We start from the raw sequence: 24,790 nt of genomic DNA, 5'->3' as shown, positions 1-24,790 counted from the left end.
ACAGGCATCTCACCAAAGAAGATGTATAGATGGCAGAGCCACCTATAAAAGGATGCTCTGTATCATGTCATCAAAGAAACACAAATTGAAATAAGTTATCACTACACAACTATCAGAATGACCAAAATATGGAATATTGACAATACCAAATGCTGATGAGGATGTGAAGCAATAGGAACTCATATTTGTTGCTAGTGGGAATGCAAAAAGGTACAACCACTTTGAAAGTTTGGTGCTTTCTTACGAAATATAAAAATACTCTTACTCTACAATTGAACACTTGCACTCCTTAGTATTTATCCAAAGAAGTTGAAAACTTATGTCCACATAAAAACCTACACACAGGTATTTAAGGCATCATTATTCATAATTGCCAAAACTTGGAAGCAGCTAAGATTTCCTTCAGTAGGTGAATGGATAAATGAACTATGATACATCCAGGCAATGGAATATTATTCAGCACTAAAATGAAATGGGCTATCAAGTCCTGAAAAGAAATGGAGGAACCTTAGGTGCATACTGCTAAATAAAAGAAGCCAATCTGAAAAGGCTACATACTGTGTGATTCCAACTATATGACATTATGAAAAGGCAAGACTATAAAGACAGTAAAAAGACCATTGATTGTCAGGGGTTGGGGAAGGTGGAGGGATGAATAGGCAGAGCCTGGAGGATTTTTAGGGCAGGGAAAACACTATGATATTGTAATGATGGACGTGTGTTGTTATCATACATTTGTCCACACCAATAGGATGTAGGACACCAAGAGTGAGCCCTAATGTAAACAATTAACTTTGAGTTATTATGATGTATTAATGTAAGTTCATCATTTATAACAAATGTTCCACTTTGGTGAGGGGATTTTGATAATGGAGAGGCTACATATGTGTGGGTGCAGAGAATCTAGGGGACATCTTTATGATTTTCTTATGAACCTAAAACTGCCCTTAAAAAACAGTTTAAAACTTTAAATAAAATATAAAAGTTAGTCCTTCATTCACAATAGCCACTTTTCAAATGTGCAATAGCCATATGTGGCTCATGGCTATCTTATGGAACAGTATAGAAAACCATTTTCATCTTCAACAAGAGCTCTATTGGACAGTCCTGGTTTCAATCTTTGATAAAGGCACACATTTGTTCACTCTGAAATCATGAGACTCAAAACAACTATCTGCACCTAACAACTATAACTTAACTGCAGTGTCAGTTATTTTGAGTGGGGAATAAGAATGAAAGGGGACTATTTCAATGTTGGCTAACATCATGATAAAGAGTAGAGGAGCTTTAAGTAATCTAATGTATGAATAAGGATAATGGTAAACAGTACAAGTGGCTACTGAATAAGAGATGAGAGATTCCTCTTAAGAACAAACTGTATGTAGACTTGGAAAATAAAGCTTCATTTCTCTAAAAAAACCTTTCTAACAGCTTGTGTCTACAGACTTAACGTCAAATTTTTGACACGTATATTATGTGGGAAGGACTCATGGTCCTTCACTACACTAGGTACATGATTGTGTACGGATGCTACACTAGGTACATGATTGAGAAACCATCCTCAGATTCATTTTAAATTCAAAGGCTAATAAAATATTCTAACATTTGTAATGTGGATTGATGGTTTCTTTGATGATATGAGATGTGATCCTGTAAAATTCCTCCAAGGTAAACCATACTTTTAATAAAATTTGAAGACTTTTTCTTTGTTTACTAGAAAATAAAACAATAAAATGTGAAGTACTTTTTCCAACTCAACTAGGAAAATAAACCCAAGCAACTGCAAAATGTGTATTCTTAACCAAGTCATTGCAGAGAAATTACAAAGATATTGTGTTAATATTGTCACTGATATTACCTTATTGTAGTTAGGGATTTAACAAGCACCTTGATACCACCATCAAAGATGGCAGTTCAATCTTATACATAGAAAGCATCAATACCCTTGGAAGCTACTATGATTTATGGGTGAAAGAAAAGCCAAAAGGTCAGAAAAAAGAAGATGAAATTGAAGAACTAGAAATAAGGGAAGCAAAGAAGGTATAGAGGGTGGAATAGTTAACAATACCTCTACGGGGTCAAAGAGAATGAAAATAAATGCAAACCCATTGACTATTAGAGCAAAGAGGTTATGACTTTTAAGAGGGGATTTTTTTTTTCCTGCTATGATAGCAACGGAAGTTAGATTGTAGGATACCTCAGGAACAAATGTGAATAATAGGAGCAAGAACAAAGAACTGATCAAGTATTAAATGAATAGAAGATAAGTCAGTGAAAAGAGAGATTACAATAATGTTCAAGAGGTAGGCAGCAATTACGCAGGGACCATAGAATCACAGCGTATTAGGGCAGGAAAGCCTCTTCAGATCATTCATGCTAGTATCCACCCACAGTAATAATTTCTCTGCAAGGCCCTGGCAGATTATGTACTTTTTGTGTGACCACTTGAAGTGATGAAGTATTCCCTTCTTTGCAAAGTAGGTTAATTCATTTTGGGACAGATTTAACAGAAATTCCTTCCCTATACTAAAGCAAGATCTATTTCTTTGTAACTTCCGTATTCTTTCCTTGAGTCAACAGAATGACTCTAATATATCTTTCCCATGACCACTCTCCAGATATTCAGTATGTCCCTCTTGTTTTCTTTCTCTAAGTTTAGCATCTAAGATCCTTCATTAGATCTCCTGAAAGAATTTCCAGACCTCTAGATATCCTGGCCATCTTCTCTTATTGAACTCTAGTTCGCCAGTATTAGCTTTTGAAAGTGATGCCCAGAGGAATTTAGTATTTTACACACAGTCTGAATAGAGCAGATGACAGATTAATTTCCCTAGATATTATACTTCTGTTAATTGGACTCTTGGCTTAAATTGAGCTGGTAATGAACTGTATCTAAATTGCTATCAAACTAGGTTTAGTCAACTCTGTATCTGAAAAAATTAAATTTAATTTGATAAATTTCACCTTGTTAGCTTTGACCCATTCATTCATTTATTATTTCAACAAATAGTATTTGAGATCTACTATATGCCAGTCTTTTACCATGGGTGTACCAAGAAGAGCAAACTGTTCTAACTAGTTGAAATTATTTCCAAAATTAAATGTCCTGCAACATTGTTATTTCTGCCATCACCTGCCATCTATAAGTTTTTAAAATATAATTAAGTTTTTTTATTCTAGTTAATAGCAAAATTGATTAAGAGAGAAACAAGGATATAGTCTGTGATAAGTTGGTGACACTGGTATGTTAGGATTCTAGATTCAAAAAATTTTAGAGCTAGAGGGAACTTTAGGGACATCTGAAAGTCTGATTCATTAGTTTTATAGAGTTAACACATACCTTTGAATATGATTGTCTTACATACCATATTTCCCCTTTTGTTTAGGGGAAGATGGTGGAATGCCAACTTGTTTATGGAATTCCAGAATTGAAATTTATCAGTCTTGGAAAAAACTTTTCAAGACTTACTCTTAAAGAACTTTTGCTGTTCCATAATAATCACCATTTTCTTTATCAAAATCCTACAAAGCTATTTAATAACTTATTTTAGAATATTTTTTTGCTTTCCTATATTTTTCTTTTTATTCTCCTTCCAAAATGAGATTTAAAATTCTTTTTTGATATTTGTAGGTTTTGTTGGATGGGGGAGCAAGTTTTTGTTCATTGTGACCCTTCATCTTTATCAGTAAAGCAATAACTGGCATCCCTTCTGCTTCACATCACTTTATCATTGGTACATAACCTTTGTAGTCTGACCTATGGAGTCAAATGCATGTACTTTATAAACTATAAAATTACTTATCTATTTATGCTCCCCTTACTCCTCACTAGTGTTGTGACTATATTGTCAGAATTTCATTTTAGAGCCACATTTTTGTGAAACTTGTTCTGCAAATATATATATTTATTCCCAAAAACACTAAGTAGTCTTTTGTTTCCAAGGGAACGAATTCTATATTAGTCTTTTCTGGTTTTGTTCCCCCCCTGTCCCGCCATTTCTTCACAGTGCTGTATTTAGAGCCAGACGTATTAGCTCCAGGCATCAGTTGCTTTGCTGAGTACACTTCTCCACAGTATAACTGCCAGGCAAAATGACAAAAAGTCCAATTCGGAAAGGAACAAGTTAGTGTTCTTGTCAGTGCTTGGACATTGTTCTCAAAGAAGCTAAAATTCTTCTATTTTATCAACAAAATATGATGTAAAGGACTATATTGGCAGTTTGTATCACTGCTAAGGTACTGGTGTGTAGAATGGTATGTAGAGTTAATAGTCATAGGGACACATTCTAAAGAAATGTATAGTATCTGTGTTTCCTCCAAACAAAAAGTCACACTGGCTCAAATCTCCAGAAATGATTTGTGTCTTTCTTCTTCTTCTTGGTACCTTTTCACCACTTTCACCTACTTCACCCACGTCTAACACCTAACCTCTGGCAACTGACGAGTGTGTTGTCTATATCTATGAGTTTGTTTTATTTTAGATTCCACATGTATGTGAAATAACATAGGATGTGTCTTTCTCTGTCTGATATCTTTCTTCTTTATCTCTTGCTCCTTCTCCTCTCTCAATTTTCTCCTCCTCCTCTTCTTCCTCCATGTATTAATTATTAGTTACACCAACAAGATATATGTTGTAAAGAGATTGAAGACTTTATAGTAGCAGCAGTGATAACATCTGGAAGTTGTGAAGAGCCACAGCTGGTATACCTAATATTCACCCTTTTAAATTCCATTCTGAGATTGTTTCAGAAAGTAAGATCTGGTCAAGCTCCTAAAGGTACTCCAATCAAGAGTAGTTGGTAAAAATGTCTTCAGATATATAGATGCACAGTGTATGTTATTACAAATCTTTACGGCAATTCTTGTGTTCTCTTAAATTGATTTGTTTCTTTGAATCTTAAAATCTGTGCTCATGTTTTAAGCAGATTGACTGTGTTTATAAGACAAATACTATTGCTGATATCTGTTATTAATCATCATAGTAACTATATCCCTGTGTAATTTTTACATGGATTAAACACTTAATGTCTTCCTTATATCTGTTTGACCATAGCAATTCCAATTGATTTCATTTGGTCAGCAAATACACAGCACATAAGCTAACACTCTTCCTTTTAGGACCTAGAGTAGACCACTAATCAATTATAGCATTTGTCTTGCTAAGCCTGGAAATGCCTCAGAATCCTTCTCAAACAATGTTCCAGCCACTGCTAACAATATATTAAAGTTGGCACTTACTATGAAATATATTCCCCATTCCAGAGCAAGGCCATACTTCTGAGAAATATCCTAATGTAAAAAGACCTCTGGGCAGTAGCATCAGAAATATAAGGATCACCAGTGAAGTATGTCAGATACTTCTCTGAATGAGGAATTGTACCAGGAGAATCAGATATAGATCCTAATTTCTCAGGAGCCAGGAATTGACAGAAGAGAATTCTGTTTTAGACTTAGAGTAAATGTTGCATGGAAACAAAAAGAGAAAACATACTTTGGGGGTATATCTATAGATCTCTAAATTGTCTATCTGTGTGGCTACCACTCAGATTCCCCTTATTCTACTGAGTAGTTTTTTGTATTGCACAATGGTGCTTAATTGTGATGTCATGCATGTTTCCTGGAGCTAATGATCCAGGAGGTAGTGAAAGGGGACACATATGTTTTTAGTTTTGTTTTTCCACAACATACAGGAAGGAGCTTCTTAAAAGTGGGAGTTCATTCTTTCCCTAGTGGTTCTTACTGTTTGGTTTCAGGAAACTTTTGTGGTGTTAAACATTTTGAGGATCTCTCAAAGAGCTTATGTATATGGGTTATATCTATTTATTGTGTTAAAATGGAAATAAATTAAAATAGTTATGAACAATGACTGCAGTAAAATGAGTGTTAATGTAAATAATATATGTTTTTTGTAAAATTAATCTTGTAGAACAAAAAATTTAGTGAGAGGAGTGGATTTGCTTTAGGTTTTCCCAAGTCTTTTTAACATTTGGCTTGTCAAAAGAAATTTCAGAGAATTTCACTTGATATATTTTATTGAGAGAGAAACAAACTATTCATAAGCTGGGAGACTTCAAAACTAAAACTGGTGGAAGCATGGCTTTCAGTAGTTACAGCTCAGTTTATAAAGCATGAATGAGGAAGTGCATTGTTTTGTGATTTGTTACTAGAAGCTTACATTCTTTTTATGGTAGTAGCACTCTATATGCTGATTTGTTTGCATATCTTCTTACTTGGTTGGCTAGGAAGCTGTAAAGTCATGCTTATTTGAAGGAAATGTAAGTTTTATTTAAGGTTAGAGTTGGCATTTCAGGGAAATCAGGACAGTTTTAAACTTTGGTTATGTGACTATAAATGTTTGGTCCCAGGGGTATATTCAGATTGTGCCCTTCATTTTGGATTCTTTTTAACAGGGTCAATAGAAACTTTTTCAGTTTGTTACAATATCACACATCATGTAATTGCTGGAAAACTTCACTGTATGCCCATGAAAAAAAATAAGCGTGAAAAAGACAAATAATGATGTAATACCACTTTGACAATAGTTTGACATCATAACCTCTGAAAGATTTTAGGGACACCGGAAGTTCCTTACTGACACTTTCAGAACTGATGCTTCAACCTTTTCTGTGATGACTGCTGACTTGGTGTAGAATGAATGTATCAAGTCTCCTGCTAGGGCTGTCCTTGGCATTGCATCATTTAAAAGAATCAGGCCTGTGGAAACACTATAATCAGCCAAGATAATTCATTCAACCAAATATTTATTAAAGACATTTTCACAACTTTTACAATATTTGCATTCATAATTTAGAGAAAGTGTACCCCTAAATACAAGCAAAAATAGAGAGTTAAGATCTGGGGAAAAATAATGAGGTTTTCAGGCTACATAGCTCTGTAAAGTTGGCTCATTCATTTATTCAATGCTTATTTATTGAACACCTATTCTGGGCAGAGGGGATACATAAATGGCTAAGACAGCTCTAGTTGTTACCTTCATCTGAGCTCATAGTCTAGTTGTATAACTTGCACCCCAAATATGGCTTTTAAGCAAAACAAAACCAAAAATGAAACAAACAAATATGTCAATTACAGGATTATCACCAAAAGGTAAAGAGGGACCCTCAGGGAAAGCAAAGATTTTTGGAGATGTACTAAATAGTTTGCCTACAGTAAATGCCACGATGGACTTTTTAAAGCTGTTTGTTCATAGCCTCCATTGACGAAAGCTGAGGACGAGAACAACGTGCAACTCAGAGTATCACAGAAACTGCTTTCTTTGAAACAAGCATTATCATCCATTTGTTGTCAGTCTTATAAGATGGTGACTCTAAAATGAAATTACTTTTAGGGGCTCCTGGGTGGCTCAGTCGGTTGGGCGTCCTACTTCGGCTCAGGTCATTATCTCGCGGTCTGTGATTTTGAGCCCCGCATCGGGCTCTGGGCTGACAGCTCAGAGCCTGGAGCCTGTTTCGGATTCTGTGTCTCCCTCTCTCTTTGACCCTCCCCTGCTCATGTTCTGTCTCTCTCTGTCTCAAAAATAAATAAATGTTAAAAAAAATTTTAAAAAAATAAAATAAAATTACTTTTGTTTTTTAGATCCATATTTTCATAGTACAGCCTCTACTGGTCCATTAGACCTGTAGTGCTGCCTACCAAAAATTAGTCCCAAGGTTCTACCTTATAGCAAGGGGACCAAGAAATGTGGAGAAACCCAGATTATTTGATGGGAAGTAAATGTCTGATAGAGCTGGAACTGTATTATACAGCTGAGGGAGTATTTCTTTAGATGGAAGGTTTTTTGTTTTTGTTTTTTCTAGAATGGGAAAGAATGGCCTGTGTTATGGAGTGAATTGTATTCCACCCCCCCACCAATTTATATGTGGAAGTCCTAATCCCAGCACCTCAGAATGTGACTGTATTTGGAGACAGAGTTTTAAAAGAGGTAACTACAGTACAGTGAAGTCATTAGGGTGGGCCTTAATCCAATATGACTGGAGTCCTTATAAGGAAGAAAATTAGGACACAGAAATGTATGGAGGGAAGATCATATGAGAAGAGAGAGAAGACAACCATCTACAAGCCAAGGAGAGAAGCCATAGAAACCAAGCCTGCCCACACTTTGATCTCAGATTTCTAGCTTCTGGAATTGTGGGAAAGTAAATTTCTGTTGTTGAAGCCACCCATTCTGTGGTACTTTGTTATGGCAGCTCTAGAAAACTAACAGTATGAGTATATGATGAAGAGAAGAACTATTGAAGGAGACATAATTAAAGATAGGAGAGTAAGGGAGAAGGAGGCAGAAGGATTTTCTGGAGAAAATCCCCAGAGTGACAGAAAACTATGTGGTAAAATCCAGATAGATGGTATGTAGTGATTTGAAAAATAGCACCAAAGATACCCATGTCAATTTCCTGGAAACTATGAATATTACTTTATATGACAAAAGATGTGATAAAGTGAAGTCTCTCTCTCTCTCTCTTTTTCTTTTTTAATTGGCAGGGGAGGGACAGAAAGAGATCGGGGGGAGAGGGACATTCTCTTCATTGAGTATGGAGCCCGATGCTGGGCTCGATACCATGACCCTGGGATCCCATGACCCTGGGCTCCCATGACCCTAGGATCATTGAGCCAAAATCAAGAGTTAGATGCTTAACTGACTGAGTCACCCAGGCACCTCTAAAGTTAAGTCTCTTGAGAGGAACAGTTTATCTTGAATTATCTGAGTGTGTCCTAACCATAATCATGTGTGTCCTTATAAGAGAGGCAGAGAGAATTTTGAGACACATACACAGAAAGGGAGAAGGTAATGTGATATAACCTCAAGCTGAAGAATGCCTTAGCCACCAGAAGCTGGATGAGGAAAGAATACATTTCTCATGTTTTAAGCCACCAAGTTTGTGGTAATTTCTTACAGCAGCGAGAGAAAACTAATAAAGATGGGCTAAGGAAAATGTCTTCCTTTTAGACATGAAGTATAAAAGTAGGGATGTTTATACATTAATTATCTTGGAGGTGGTGAAGTAATTAAGACTATCCATTTTTAAAAATTTTTTAAGTTTATTTATTTATTTATTTTGAGAGAGAGAGAGAGAGAGAGAGAGAGAGAGAGAGAGAGAATGCAAACAGGGAAGGAGCAGAGAGAGGGAGAGAGGGAGAATCCTGAGCAGGCTCTGCACCATCAGCCGAGAGCCCAACACGAAGCTTGAACTCACCAATTGAGGGATCATGACCTAAGCTGAAATCAAGAGTCAGATGTTTAATCGACTGAGCCACGCAGGCGTCCTAAGACTGTCCATTTTGTAAGCAATAATGCCTCACAAGATTTTCTGATGTTTTTATTTGGTAGAGACCCCAGACTTTAGACTGAACCCCAAATATAATAGAAAGCATTCAGATTTTTAAAAATCTTTTACCAACAAACAGTAAAGCTTATTTTGCTTCATGAAGTACTTATAGATTAAAAAAATCAGACAGTAAATACAGGTTCAGTAATGAAATACCCACCTCCTCAAGATATGCATGTTTCATAAGTAAGAAATTTCCAATTGCTTTTCTTGAGGTCAAAACAACATTCATAGCAAGATTGCTTCTTTGAAATTCTGTAATAGTACAGTGTTCTAGATTGTGATATACTGCAACATAGCAAAGTCTAATGGATTTTCCTCATGAAAATCTATAAAAATTGCTATGATTGAACACTGCTTCAGAACTTGGTAAATACATTATCTAAAATCTTGTATGTATTATCATACTTATTCTGGCAGGTGGGGGAAAATTTGGGTGAATGTTTGTTGTTAGCAGAAGGATGAATTAGTTTTGCACCTATGAGTTGGCATCCCATAAAACCCATTCACAAAATAGTTGCTTACTGGAGTTTTTTATCATTATGGCTGAGAAAGAGAGGCACATCTGTGCTCCTTGCAATATGAGACATTCATCTTTCAAGCAAATATACGTGCCAGAAGAGATTAGGATATGAGCAAAAAGATTCAGTAAGTGGTTCTATTTGAGACCATGATTCCAACATTAGAGGCAAAATTGAGATTCAACCCTATAGCTGTATCATGAAAAGCCACAATAACCATATGGAGGCTTCACACATTTTACTTCTGTTTGAGTAATTTGGTAGAGAAAACAACATGAAAAAGAAACATGTTTAGAAGTCCTTAAAGTATTACTAATTATTTATTTAGCTTGTTTCAGAAATTTGATATGTTATCTTAAACAAATATGAAATTCTCTAAGCATACAGCATAAAGTCATGTTCTAAACCCAAGTGTTTTTTTCTTCCTAAGGACATTTGTTCAACAACACACAAATGAAACAATGGAAAGGGACACTGTGTGTGTGTGCGCACGTGCTGGGGAGAGGCTAGAAGGTGCAGAAAACCCAACCACTGGGGGCATCTTCTAGCATTTCTTGAACCCCCAAAATTTTTTTTTGAGTTGAAGTTTTCTTTCTTTCTTTTTTTAAATTTAAATTCAAGTTAGTTAACATAGAGTACAGTCTTGGCTTCAGGAGTAGAACCTGGTAATTCATCTCTTACATATGACACTCAGTGCTCATCCCAAAAAGTGCCCTTCTTAATGCCCATCACCCATTTAACCCAAACCTCCCCTTCCCTCCAGCAACCATCCATTTGCTCTCTGTATTTAAGCGTCTCTTATGGTTTGTCTCCCTCTCTGTTTTTATCTTATTTTTCCTTCCCTTCCCCTATGTTCATCTGTTGTGTTTCTCAAATTCCACAAATAAATGAACTCTAAAGATTCTTCGCCTCTAATCTCTGACTCTAATCCTTCACCTGTTTCAATTCTCTTTACAAACAACAGCAACCTGTTTTATAAGTTTCCTGGGTTTAGTGACAATGTCATTCATTTTTGTACCCACATGTGTATATAGCACGGTGCCTTGAGGTAAAATACTAAATTGTCCTATGTTGATTATTACAATAGTCACTTATCTGTTTTGCTGATTTCAGTTTACATTTCTACAACATATTTATATTAAAAACATAATTATATTAAAAGTGTAGTTCAGGCCACACGTGCTTTTAAAAACACTTAATGGCTCTGATTTCGTCAAAGTAATGAAGTACATACAGACTCCTAAAAATCTCCTGAAATAACCCTACACAGTCTGTCCCAACTTACTGTCCCAGCTGTGTCCTGATATCCTCAGCACCCTTAATGAAGGCTGGGATCCACCAACATGCCACATTGTTGTCCTTCTCAAAACCCACAGGATTACTGCAGATCTCTGAATATTTGCACCCAATAGTTTGTCTTTTTGAAAGACCCTTTCCTCTCTTTATCCCTGGCAATGTAATTTTCTCCTTCCTCTCTGCTCTAATATCCTTTATCTGCCCTCTTCTTGAATAATATAAGTACCTTAGAAAGCTTTAATTTTTTTCCACATATAATTTTTAAACTTTATTCCATTATTTTATTCTTCACATTAGTCAAAGGTATAACATTTTTTTTCTTCTGAGTTTCACCTTTCATATGTTCCTTCTTTCTTGTTTCAAATTCCTTCATTATGAAGTAGATCCATTTGTAATACTTTCTGCAAATAGGTATTGGTAGTAAAACTGTTATAGTCTTTATTTGTTCATCAGAAAATCCCATTAGATCTTCAAAATGGCTGCAGAATCTGACCACTTTTACAACTTCGACCACCATCATTCTAGTCTTCTTCAAACAGGTGATGGGAACAGCTTGCTACCTGATCACACTGCTTCTGCTCGTCCTCTCAGTAAATATTGCTAATTACCTCCCAAAGATCCATTCTCTTCTCTTTTGTTAAAAATCGTATCCTATTATAGTAGAATGACATAGTAATGAGCTAAAAAATGACAATTCCTCACCTCTCTTGCAAATGAAATGGTTGAGGGGATGTCAGAATTGTCTCTGGGTAAAGCCTTGAGGAAAGCTCTCTTTTGAAGGAGCTGATAAATCTGGGAAGAACACTCATTTCCTATTGCCTCTTCCTGCATTTTAATGCCTGTCATGTGAAAGTGGTAGCAAGAATTTCAGCAGCCACTGAGTCTAAAGTAAATCCAGGAGGATTACTGAGACTTTGGTACTGATATCTTTGAGGAATAGAGTCTATACTAGCAATCTCCTAATTGATACAATTTAAGACTACTGCCCACATAGCAGCTAGAGGAATATTTTGAAAATGTTGGTTTGTAAGAGAAAACATAAAGAAATGTTTTGCATTTTTGGAGTAGCCAAAATTTTTTTATACATTACCCCTAAAAATACTAACTAAAAAGGAAAAATGTGACATGAAATATATTAAAATTAAAAACTTTCACCAAAAGATCACAATAGATATTAAAGATGCAGAGTAGTAGAAAATATTTTTTGACATATATATCTGACACAGACTTTATATGCAAGAAATATAAAGGACTTCTACAAACGAGTAAGAAAAATACTACAATCTAACAGGAAAATGAGCAAAAGACCTAATAGGTGCCTCACAAAAGAAAGTATCTAAATTACCATTAAACATTTGAAATGTGCAACTTCATTAATTGGAAGGGAAATTAAATGAAAACTAAATATAATGAAAGCTAAGATAATGAAATAACAATATACATCCCCCAGAACAGCTAAAACTAAGAAGAATGACAGTATCAAGTATTGAAACACAGCTGGTGGATGTGTAAGTAGATACAACAATTTAGAGGAACTGATTGGCTTATCTACTAATCCTTATCATACTTAATAGCTTATACACCAACAATTTCACTCCAAGGTAAAATCCAGGAGAAATGAATATATATTGTGATAAGCTGAATAGTGCCCCCATAATGATGGCCACATCTTAATCCTCAGAACATGTGTTACCTTGTATGATAAAGGTAGGTGTGATTAAGTTAAGGCTATTGAGATGAAGAGACTATCCTTGATTACCTGAGTAGGCCTGATGTAATTGCAAGGGTCCTTATAAAAGGGTTGCAGGAGGACTTAGGGAGAGAGAGAGCAAAGAGTGGAGTGATGCTGTTATAAGTCAATGAATGCCAGCAGCCTCTGAAAGCTAAAGGGGCAAGGCATAGAATTCCCCTTGAGACTCCAGAAGGAACTAGACCTGCTGACATCCTTATTTTTTCCCATGCACTTCATTTCAGACTTCTGAAGTATGAGAGCAGGAACCTTATTTTCATTAGTACTATGTTGCCATGTCTAGATAATGTAAGTGCCCAATAACAATTGTTGGAAAAAAATATGTGAATGAATGAATGCAAATCTTTTTATTTCATTCTTTTTGATAGATAAATTATCATGGTATATAATTGTAGGTTGACCGTTATTTCCTTCAGCATGTTGAAGAGGCTTCTGGCTTCTCCTTATTTTTCAGTTCTTTCCTTTGTAACTTCAACTGGATGTTCTATCCTCTCTGTCTCTAAACTTCATTGTATCCATCTCTTTATTTCCTTATGCTGTTCTCTGAGTAGTTTGCTTAATTCTATATCAAGTTTGATGAATCCTTTCTGTTTAACTCATCTGTGTAAAGTGCATACATTGTAAGGCTAAATCTCAATGAATCATTACAAAATAAACATACCAAACATACCCTGTAACTACCACGTAGGTCAGTAAGTTTTGTCAGTACCCAGAAGCCTCCTGTCCTGATCAGGGTTACATTCTTTTAATATTTCCATTATAGAATTTTAGGATGACAGTTAGTTTCTTTTGGCCCTTTAAAAAATACAATTTATTGTGTTCTGGCTGCTATTGCTTTTATTGAGAAGTCAATGATGAGTTTTATTATGGATCCCATCAACCTAGTCTGTTTGCCTTTCTTGTAACCAATTTTATGATTTTGTTGTTTTTCTTTGTTTTTCATTGATTTTACTATGATGTGCTTATGTGTAGCTTTCTTTGCATTTATCACTTGGGTTTTCTAATGCTACCTGAATCTATGGCTTGATCTCTTTTGTAAGTTTTTAAAAATCCATAGCCATACTCTCTTCAACTATTTTTCTGCCCCATTTTTCTCTCTTCTTTTTCTGAGACTTCGGTTACACATCTGTTCAAACTTTTGCTGTATCCCCTTTGAATCTCCTTTGTAATTTTCTTTATTTTCCTTCCTTTTGTTTCTCTACTTAATTCTGTACATTTTCTTCTACATATTTTCCAGGTGACTTATTCTTTTTTTATCTGTGACTAATTTACTATAAGCCCATATATTGAGTTATTTATATTCAGTCATTACATTTTTCATATCTAGAATTTTCATTTGATTCTTTTTTCATTATTATTTATTTTTATTTTTAAATCTACATCCAAGTTAGTTAGCATATAGTGCAATAAAATTTCAGGAGTAGAATTGAGTGATTCATCCCTGTGTATAACACCCAGTGCTCATTTCAACAAGTGTCTGTTCATCTGTTTTGTATCTTAAATTCCACATATGAGTGAAGTCATATGATATTTTTCTTTCTCTGACTTATTTCGCTTAGCATAATATCCTCTAGTTTCATCCACATTGTTGCAAATGGCAAGATTTCATTCTTTTTGATTACCAAGTAATACTCCATTGTATTTATGTGTGTATACACATACATATATACATACCACATCTTCTTTATCCATTTATCTGTCAATGGACATTTGGGTTATTTCCATACTTTGGCTATTGTTGATATCGCTACTATAAACATTGGGGTGAATGTATCCCTTTGTCACAGCATACCAGTATCCTTTGGATAGATACCTAGTAGTGCAATTGCTGGGTCCTAGGGTAATTCTAGTTTTCATTTTTTGGGGACCCTCCATACTGTTTTCCAGAGTGGCTGTACCAGTTTGCATTCCCACCAGCAATGCAAAAGAGTTCCCCTTTCTCTGCATCCTCGCCAACATCTGTTGATGCCTGAGTTGTTAATGTTAGCCATTCTGACTGGTGTGAGGTGGTATCTCATGGTGGTTTTGATTTGTATTTCCCTGATGATGAGTGATGTTGAGCATTTTTTCATGTGTCTGTTAGCCATCTGGATGTCTTCTTTGCAAAAGCATCTATTCATGCTTTTGCCCATTTCTTCACTGGATTATTTGCTTTTTGGGTTTTGGGTTTGATAAGTTCTTTATAGATTTTGGAAACTAACCCTTTATCTGATATGTCACTTGAAAATATCTTCTCCCATTCCATTGGTTGCCTTTTAGTTTTGCTGATGGTTTCCTTCACTGTGCAGAAGCTTTTTATCTTGATGTCCCAATAGTTAATTTTTGCTTTTGTTTCCCTTGCCCCTGGAGACCTATTGAGTAAGAAGTTGCTGTGGCTGAGGTCAAAGAGGTTTTTGTGTACTTTCTTCTCTCAGATTTTGATGGCTTCCTGTCTTAATTTTAGGTCTTTTATCCATTTTTTAACTTTAATTTTATTTTTTTTGTTTTTTACTTTTGACAGAGACAGAAGTGTGAATGGGGGAGGGGACGAGAGAGAGGGAGACAGAGAATCTGAAGCAGGCTCCAGGCTCTGAGCTGTCAGTACAGAACCTGACACAGGGCTTGAACTCATTGACTATAAGATCATGACCTAAGCTGAAGTCGGGCGCTTAACCTACTGAGCCACCCAGGCACCCTCTATCCATTTTGAGTTTATTTTTGTGTATGGTGTAAGAAAGTGGTCCAGGTTCATTCTCCTGCATGTCGCTGTCCAGTTTCCCCAACACCATTTGCTGAAGATACTGTTTTTATTCCATTGGATATTCTTTTTTTTTTAAATTTTTTTAACGTTTATTGATTTTTGAGACAGAGAGAGACAGAGCATGAACAGGGGAGGGTCAGAGAGAGAGGGAGACGCAGAATCTGAAACAGTCTCCAGGCTCTGAGCTGTCAGCACAGAGCCCAACGCGGGGCTCGAACTCACAGACCGTGAGATCATGACCTGAGCCGAAGTCGGATGCTTAACTGACTGAGCCACCCAGGTGCCCCCCCATTGTATATTCTTTTTTGCTTTGTCAAAGATTAGTTGGCCATACGTTTGTATGTCCATTTCTGTGTTCTCTATGGTGTTACATTGATCTGACTGTGTGTTCTTGTGCCAGTACCATACTGTCGTGACGATTACAGCTTTGTAATACATCTTGAAGCCCAGGATTTTCATGGCTTCAGCTTTGCTTTTCTTTATTTATTTTTAGATTTTTTTAATGTTTATTTATTTTTGAGACAGAGATAGACAGAGCATGAGTGGGGGAAGGGCAGAGAAAGAGGGAGACACAGAATCTAAAGCAGGCTCCAGGCTGAGCTGTGAGATCATGACCTGAGCTGAAGGTGGACACTTAACCAACTGAGCCACCCAGGCGCCCCTGGTTTTCTTTTTCAGAATTGCTTTTACTATTGGAGATATTTTCTGGTTCCATACAAGTTAGAGGATAGTTTCTTCTAGCTCTGTGAAGAATGCTGGTGTTATCTTGATAGGGATTGAATTAAATACGTAGATTGCTTTGGGTAGCATTGACATTTTAACAATGTTTGTTCTTCTAATCCATGAGCATGGAATCTTTTTCCATTTTTTGGTGTCTTCTTCAATTTCTTTCATAAGCTTTCTATAGTTTTAAGTGTATAGATTTTTCACCTCTTTGGTTAGGTTTATTCCTAGGTATTTTATGGTTTTTGATATAGTTATAAATGGGATAGATTCCTTGATTTCTCTTTCTGTTGCTTCATTACTGGTGTATAGGAATGCAACCGATTTCTGTGCATTGATTTTATATGCTGTGACTTTGCTGAATTCCTGGATCAGTTCTAGCAGTATTTTGGTGGAATATTTTGGGTTTTCCATATAGAGTATCATGTTGTCTACAAAGAGTGAAAGTTTGACTTCTTCCTTGCTGATTTGAATGCCTTTTATTACTTTGTGTTTTCTGAGTGCTAAGGCTAGGACTTCCAATACTATCAGTATTGGATTGAATATCAGTGAATATTCATTTGAATATTAGTGTCAAGAGTAGATATCCCTGCCATGTTCCTGAACTTAGGGGGAAAGCACTCATTTTCCCTATTGATGATGATATTAGCAGTGGATTACTCATATATGGCTTTTATGATCTTGAGGTATGATCCTTCTATCCCTACTTTCTTGAGTGTTTTTATCAAGAAAGGATGCTGTATTTTGTTGGATGCTTTCTCTGCATCCATTGAGAAGATCATATAGTTCTTGTCCTTCCTTTAACTAATGTGATGTATCACATTGATTGATTTGCGGATATTGAACCAGCCCTACATCCCAGGTGTAAATCCCAATTGGTCATGGTGAATAATTTTTTTAATGTGTTGTTGGATCTGGTTGGCTAATATCTTGTTGAGGATTTTTGCATCCGTGTTTATAAGGGAAATTGGTCTGTAGTTTTCCTTTTTAGTGGGGTCTTTGGTTTTGGAATCAAGATAACGCTGGCCTCATAGAATGAGTTTGAAGTTTTCCTTCCATTTCTATGTTTTGAAATAGCTTCAAAAGAATAGGTGTTAACTATTCTTTAGATGTTTGATAGAATTCCTGTGGAAAGCTATCCTGCCCTGGACTCCTGTTTTTTGGGGAGATTTTTTATTATTAATTCAATTTCTTTACTTGTTATGGATCTGTTCAAATATTCTATTTCTTCCTGTTTCAGTTTTGATAGTGTATATGTTTCTAGGAATTTGTCCATTTCTTCCAGATTGCCCAATTTATTGGCATACAATTGCTCATAATATTCCCTTATTATTGTTTGTATTTCTGCTGTGTTGGTTGTGATCTCTCCCCTTTCATTCTTGATTTTATTTATTTGGGTCCTTTCCTTTTTCTTTTTGATCAAACTGGCTAGTGGTTTATTGATTTTGTTAATTCTTTCAAAGAAGCAGCTTTTGGTTTCATTGATCTGTTCTACTATTTTTTTTCCTTCAGTAGCATTGATTTCCACTATAATCTTTATTATTTCCTGTCTTCTGCTAGTTTTGGGTTTTATTTGTTGTTCTTTTACCAGTTCTTGAAGGTGTAATGTTAGGTTGTATATCTGAGACCTTTCTTCCTTCTATAGGAAGGCCTGGATTGCTATATACTTCCCTCTTATGACCACCTTTACTGCATCCCAGAGGTTTGGGGCTGTGATCTTCTCATTTTCATTGGTGTCCATGTGCTTTTTAATTTCCTCTTTAACTTCTTAGTTAACCTATCCATTCTTTAGTAGGATGTTCTTTAGTCTCCAAGTATTTGTTGCCTTTCCAGATTTTTCTTGTGGTTGATTTTGAGTTTCGTAGCATTGTGGTCTGAAAATATGCATGGTGTGATCTCCATCTTTTTGTACTTGCTGAGGGCTGATTTGTGTCCCAGTATGTAATCTATTCTGGAGAATGTTCCACATACACTTGAGAAGAATGTGCAGTCTGCTGCTTTAGGATGCAATGTCCTGAATGTATCTGTTAAGTCCTTCCAGTCCAGTGTGTCATTTAAAGCCATTGTTTCCTTGTTGATATTCTGTTTAGATTATCTGTCCATTGCTGGAGGTGAGATTCTTTATGTTTGTGATTAATTGATTTATATATTTAGGTTCTTTCATGTTGGGGGCATAAATGTTTACAATTGTTACATCTTCTTGGTGGATATACCCCTTAATTATGATATAATGCCCTTCTTCATCTCTTGTTACAGTCTTTACTTTAAAATCTAGATTGTCTGATATACGTATGGCTACTCCATCTTTCTTTTGTTGACCATTAGCATGATAGATGGTTCTCCATCCCCTTACTTTCAATCTGAAGTTGTCTTTAGGTCTAAAATGGGTTTCTTGCAAACAGCATATAGATGGATCTTGTTTTCTTATCCATTTTGTTACCCTATGTCTTTTGATTGGACGGTTTAGTCCATTGACATTGACATTTAGAACAAAAACTGAAAGATATGAATTTTTTGCCATTATGTTGCCTGTAGAGCTGGAGTTTCTGGTGATGTTTCTCTGGTCCTTCCTAGTTTTTGTTGCTTTTTTTTTTTTTTGTTTGTTTGTTTTGTTTCATCTTTTCTCCCCTCAGAGAGTCCCCCTTAAAATTTCTTGCAGGGCTGATTTAGTGGTTAGGAACTCTTTAATTTTGTTTGTCTGGGAAACTTTTAATCTCTCCTTCCATTTTGAATGACAGCCTTGCTGGATAAAGAATTCTTGGCTGCATATTTTTCTGATTCAACACATTGAATATATCCTGCCACTCCTTTCTGGTGTGCCAAGTTTCTGTGGATAGGTCTGCTGTGAACCTGATCTTTCTTCCCTCATAGGTTAAGGACTTTTTTTTCCCTTGCTGCTTTCATAATTCTTTCCTTGTCTGTGTATTTTGTGAATTTGACTGTGATATGCCTTGTTGATGATCAGTTTTCATTGAATCTGACTGGTGTTCTCTGTGCTTCCTGGATTTTGATGTTTGTGTCTTTCCCCAGGTTAGTAAAGTTTTCTGCTATGATTTGCTCACATAACCTTCTACCCCTTTTTCCCTCTCTTCATCTTCTGGGACCTTTATGATTCAGATGTTCCTTTTGAATGAGTCACTGAGTTTTCTAATTCTTATGTCATGCTCTGTTGCCTTAGTTTCCCTCTTTTTTTTTTCCTGCTTCATTATTCTCCCTAAGTTTGTTTTCTATATTGCTGATTCGCTGCTATGCTTCATCCATCCTTGTTGCTGTGGCATCCATTCGAGATTGCTTCTCAGTTACTGCATTTTTAATTTCATCCTGACTAGATTTTACTTCTTTTATGTCCACAGATTTTACTTCTTTTATGTCCATAGTTTTTTTCAACCCCAGCTATGATTCTTGTTGTCATGACTCTAAATTCTGGTTCAGACATCTTGCTTATATCTGTGTTGATAAAGTCCCTGGCTGTCATTTCTTTCTGTTCTTTCTTTTTGGGTGAATTTGTGCCAAGTTCTGTGTTTCAGCTTATGCAGATTGTTTTGTTAGTCCTCACATCAATTTTCTTGGTGTGCAAAATGCTTTGGTGCTGATCTAGCTGCATTTCAGGGATGAAAGAAGCGGAGAATTTCCATGCTGCTCTGCCATCTTGACCCTGCCCTGTTAATCCTCTCTATAGTTCTAGTTTAATGTGATCTCATTTGATTCTTTTTTATAATTTCTACTTATCTGCCAATATTATCAATTTTATATTTTATTTCCTTAAAAATATTAAAATCCATTTCCAATAATTCTGTTATTTGGATTTTGGGTTTGTTGGTTTCTGTTACCTGTTTTTATCTTTGTTGTGATCATGTTGTCTTGTCTCCCTGTATCTTGTTTATTTTTTTAATGTAAACAGCACATTTAACCCGATGCAATATGGCTAATTTAGGGTATGATGATGTTATTTTCCATCAGAGAGTATTCATATTTTCTTCTGGTACATGGCTACAAATTCCAGATCATCTTTTTTTTTTTTTCAGATCATCTTAATTCAATAACAGTTTGTGATGATTCTTATCTGGGAGCCAGTGCTTATTAAAAGCCTGTCTTTTAATGATGGACTCACATTCCTAGGGTGTATTTCTGTGTGGACCCAAACCCAAGTCCAGGGTGTTTGCCATGACCCATATTTTGAGTATTCAGTGAACTCCAATTCTTGTCCCTTGATACCATGAATCTGTTCAAAATCCTACTAAGTTCCTGATTTTCTCAGATGCTTCTTCTGGTATAAGCATGTACATTAAGGAAAAGTGACCCCAGATACAAAGCTCTTCTGTCTTCTTAATTTTATCCCCTAGATCTTGGTCTTCTAATTTATCCTTGCCTCTTTAAATTTCAAATGGAATCAAGTAGTTTAAAAAAATATTTTGCCAGCTTTAATAGTTATTCTTAGCATGAGGGTTGATCTGTTTTAATTTGCTATAATTACCAGAAATGAAAGTCAGGAGGAATTACTAGCCTTTTCAGTTATATAAGTTCTATTTTATTCTTTCTAAAGTTTGTCCTTTTCTATAGAGACTTCTTTTGGTATGCCTTAGATTCCTTTTATATGTCTTTTATTTTTATTCTAAATACAGTTATCTTATAGTGTCTACTCAGTAACTACATTATTGGAGGATATAATTTGTTCTTTATTGTGGGTTTTTAAAAAAGAGAGCTCTGGGTTTGCCTGCTAGATTTATCTCTTAATGGCTGTATGACCTTAGGCAGTTTGCCTAAACTTTTAAGGCTAATTTTCTTTCATCTTTTTGAAATGGAAATTGTGTTAAATATAATTCTCATAGTTGGTTCTGCAAGGTCGATTTTTGTTTTTGTCTGTTTGGTTAATATAAAGGGAAGGAAATTGGGACTAAATTAAAGTTATAAGTTATAAATAAGTTATAAATGTTTTATTTTGTAGGTATAGAAAACTTGTTACTTTGGATCTTCCTGTAATCACAGTGATTCAGTCTGACATTACCTTGATGGATAGGACTTTAATCTTACTGCTAGAGAAACTTGGGAATTTTTGCTTCTAGAGCTATGGAGAGCTCTACTACAAAATATGCTAGATGTAATTTAAAACCTTTTAGGTTTATAAGGGAATTCCTCATTGTCCAAAAATAAAGAAAAAGCAGGAATCTAGTGGGGTAAGCCAACACTGGATTTGTGGCCTCATAAAGGTATTTTCTGATAAAAGAGGCTTGTGTTTTCGTGGCTAATACCTTGTTCCTGTGCAGTGATTCCAGTAGTCAGTTCCTTCAAAGGGATATTTTCTTGGTAAAAAAGACAATCTAGAAAAAAAAATCTTCCCATCAGCAAAGATATGTGACAAGGTCATTTGTTCATTCTTGGTTCCGGCAAGGGAGGGCAAAAAGAACACATTTCTTAAGAATTCCTGAATACAACACTGACCTCTTGTGGAATTGTTATTCAGATTTATGTAATCCCAATCCTAGAAATTAGAATAATGTGGTCATGGGTATCTGGCGGAAACAAATAAAACTATTCTCCAGAAAAGTCTGCATTTAATTCTGATCCCATCATTATTTCCATAGATTTAGACTAACTGAATTTACAATTCAGAATTAGAAAACATTTAAGAAACAAGCCATTGTGAGTGAGAATCCGTATGAACAACAATAGAATCTGAAATTGGGTAGAGCATCAGTGGGAGTTTTTGTTTTGTTTCATTTCATTTTTTTGTTAAGATGGGCTAGACTTAATTATGTTTATAGGTCAATATCAAAAACAGATTTAGATGGGAGAGTCAGGGGAAATAAACCAGAAGAATAGAGAAAAGTTGGAGGAAGAGGGCCCATTCATCCCCTGAGGAAATGAAGCTGAGGTTGAAATATGAATTAAGCAGGGAGAAGACCTTGACTGATTTGTGTTTCAATTTTATCAATGTAATAGGAAAGCTGAAGGAGGTGAGATTGAGTATTGGAATTGGAAACCTGAGGACATGGGTAAAAGTTTAGATTTTGCAAAGAGGAGAGGAAGATGAACAAGAGAAGGACTAATAATGATCAGTGTTGAGTGCCTGGATGTGCACATGAGAATTTGAGCTATTTTCATCTTATGAAGTGTGGCATTTTCTGTCAGGTATGGGAAGAATGAAAAGCTGTAAAAAACAGTTACAACCAAAGGCATATTAAGAGCAAGGACAAATGACTAATTCTTGCATCAAGAAAAATATGAAATTCTATTTAATATTTTTATTTTAAGAAGAAAGGGATTATGTTTAGGAGCTTTGAGAGATTTTGTTGCAGTTGAAGTGATTACAAATTTTAAAGTTTTTATGCTAGAAAGAGTAAACATTAGCTATCCAGAAAATTTATTTACACGAACAAATACTGGACAAATAACTCTTACTGAATTTCTTTACTTTTTACCTGATTATATTGGTTGCCAAACATTCTAAATAGTGTTTTCTCTTTCTCTAAATGTGTATTGCAAAGCATGGAACAAAAAAGTCAACCTTAAAACTTTTAAACTATATTCAGAAACCGGTTAGACACTATGCATGTTAAATTTGAAAACTTGACAGCCAAAGAACAAGTGCATGTATGAATTTTAAGTGATTTCCTACATCATTATTTCAATGCTACTGGAATCATTCACTGTGTTAGGTGTTCTAATCATTTATTGATTTTCTGGTAACTAGCATGGCAGCAGCAACAAAACCTCACTACACTTCTGTCTAGAATTACTGCTGTACCATAGCACCTGCTGTGAGGAAAATTAAGTATAGATGAGAGATCCTTGTTGATTTAACTCCCAGCAGGTTCCACTTAAAAAAAAAAAAAAACAACACAAAACTTTGTTCCAGGACATCCTGAAATAAGAGAAGAATAAGGAGAAATGAGGGGATCTGAAACAATAAAAGGTAAAACGAATTGAAAAAGTAAACAAGGTAAGACATAATTTTTAAGAATTGTGAAATTCAGGGGCTCCTGGGTGGCTCAATCAGTTAAGCATCTGACTCTTGGTTTCGGCTCAGGTCATGATCTCACAGTTCGTGAATTGCATTCCTGCTCTGTGCTGTCAGTGCTGTGCCTGCTTGGGATTCTCCCTCTCTCTCCCTCTCTGTCTGGCCCTCCCCTGCTTGTACTCTCTCTCTCTCTCTCAAAATAAATAATAAATAAACTTAAAAAAATAGAAATGAAATTCAGAGGCCAAGAAGAAAGGGCATCCCCAATAATGGTTTGGTGAGAGAGCTAGGCTTGGGAACTGCCCATTGTCAAAGGAAGTTGGAGTTGGTCTGATTCCAGTGCTCTTGGCATCTCACACAGCTCTTTGGCAAGAGAGTCTCCTCTGGAGGCTGCTAACAACTTAGTATCCCTCAGAGGGAGTTTATGAAGAACATTAGGTAAGATAGAGCCTTGTTTAACTTAGTTTCTATATTCAGTTTTGCTACTAAGAATTTCATAAATTGCCAATATTTTCTTTTTGTTATTTTAACATTGTGATGTTTGTTTAGAAAGAAAGTGAGAATTAAAATGAGATATATTTTAGGCCTGACTAAAATATGATCAGGGCCTAGAAACATCTCTCCAGACATCTCATTATTTTGACTTAGCCTAGGAAGCTCAAGAAAACTATTTCCAAACCACCCAGTTGTTATATGCTACTCCCTTGATAGCATGCTGCTTCAGTCCATCTAGCTCCCTGCTTCTGTTTCTGCCTTGAGAAAAGAAGGCATCTAATGTGGAGTAACCGAAAATCAAAAGAAACATGCTCACAGAAAATATGGCTAAAAGAAGTAAGTTTTTTATTTATGGATGTGACAAAAGTAATAGCATCTGTAAAATAATACAAATAAAATTTATTATTTGTATTAATACAAATGTATTAAATATAAAAATTATTTTTTTGTAATAATACAATAAAATAGTGGTATAAAATAAAACTAGAGAGTCCAAGAGAAATCATATCGGTGTTTAAACTTCAAATAGTAAGGCCCTAATGCTTTATTTTATAGGAAATCCCCTCAGATCTTCATCCAGAGGCTACCTGATTATCTACTTTTTTCCATTTGCAAATGGTACATGGAATAGGTTGATCTAGATAATCCTGAGAAATCCACTAACCTGCAAACTCCATGAGGGCAGAGACCATATTTACCTTACTCAATTTTGGATTTCTAGTGCCTAGCATATGCCTACCACATAGTAGCAGCACGATAAATATTTGTTGAATTAATGAATAAATGAAAGTTAGTTAGGGTGATCAAGAAATCTAGATCTTTTGTATTACCCAGATGTGTGATATATCCTGAGAGACATGAAAAATCTCAACTGTGATGCTAACAGTCTTATCTTTTGGAAATAATTGGAATGGAAAATGTTTCACCTTTTTTTCCCCAATCTGTTAGCTTTGTGTTGAATGA

Source organism: Panthera tigris, chromosome B2 (genome assembly GCF_018350195.1).
Source record: "Panthera tigris isolate Pti1 chromosome B2, P.tigris_Pti1_mat1.1, whole genome shotgun sequence".
Taxonomy (NCBI): Eukaryota; Metazoa; Chordata; class Mammalia; order Carnivora; family Felidae; genus Panthera; species Panthera tigris.
Note: the sequence above shows the minus strand (reverse complement) of the source record.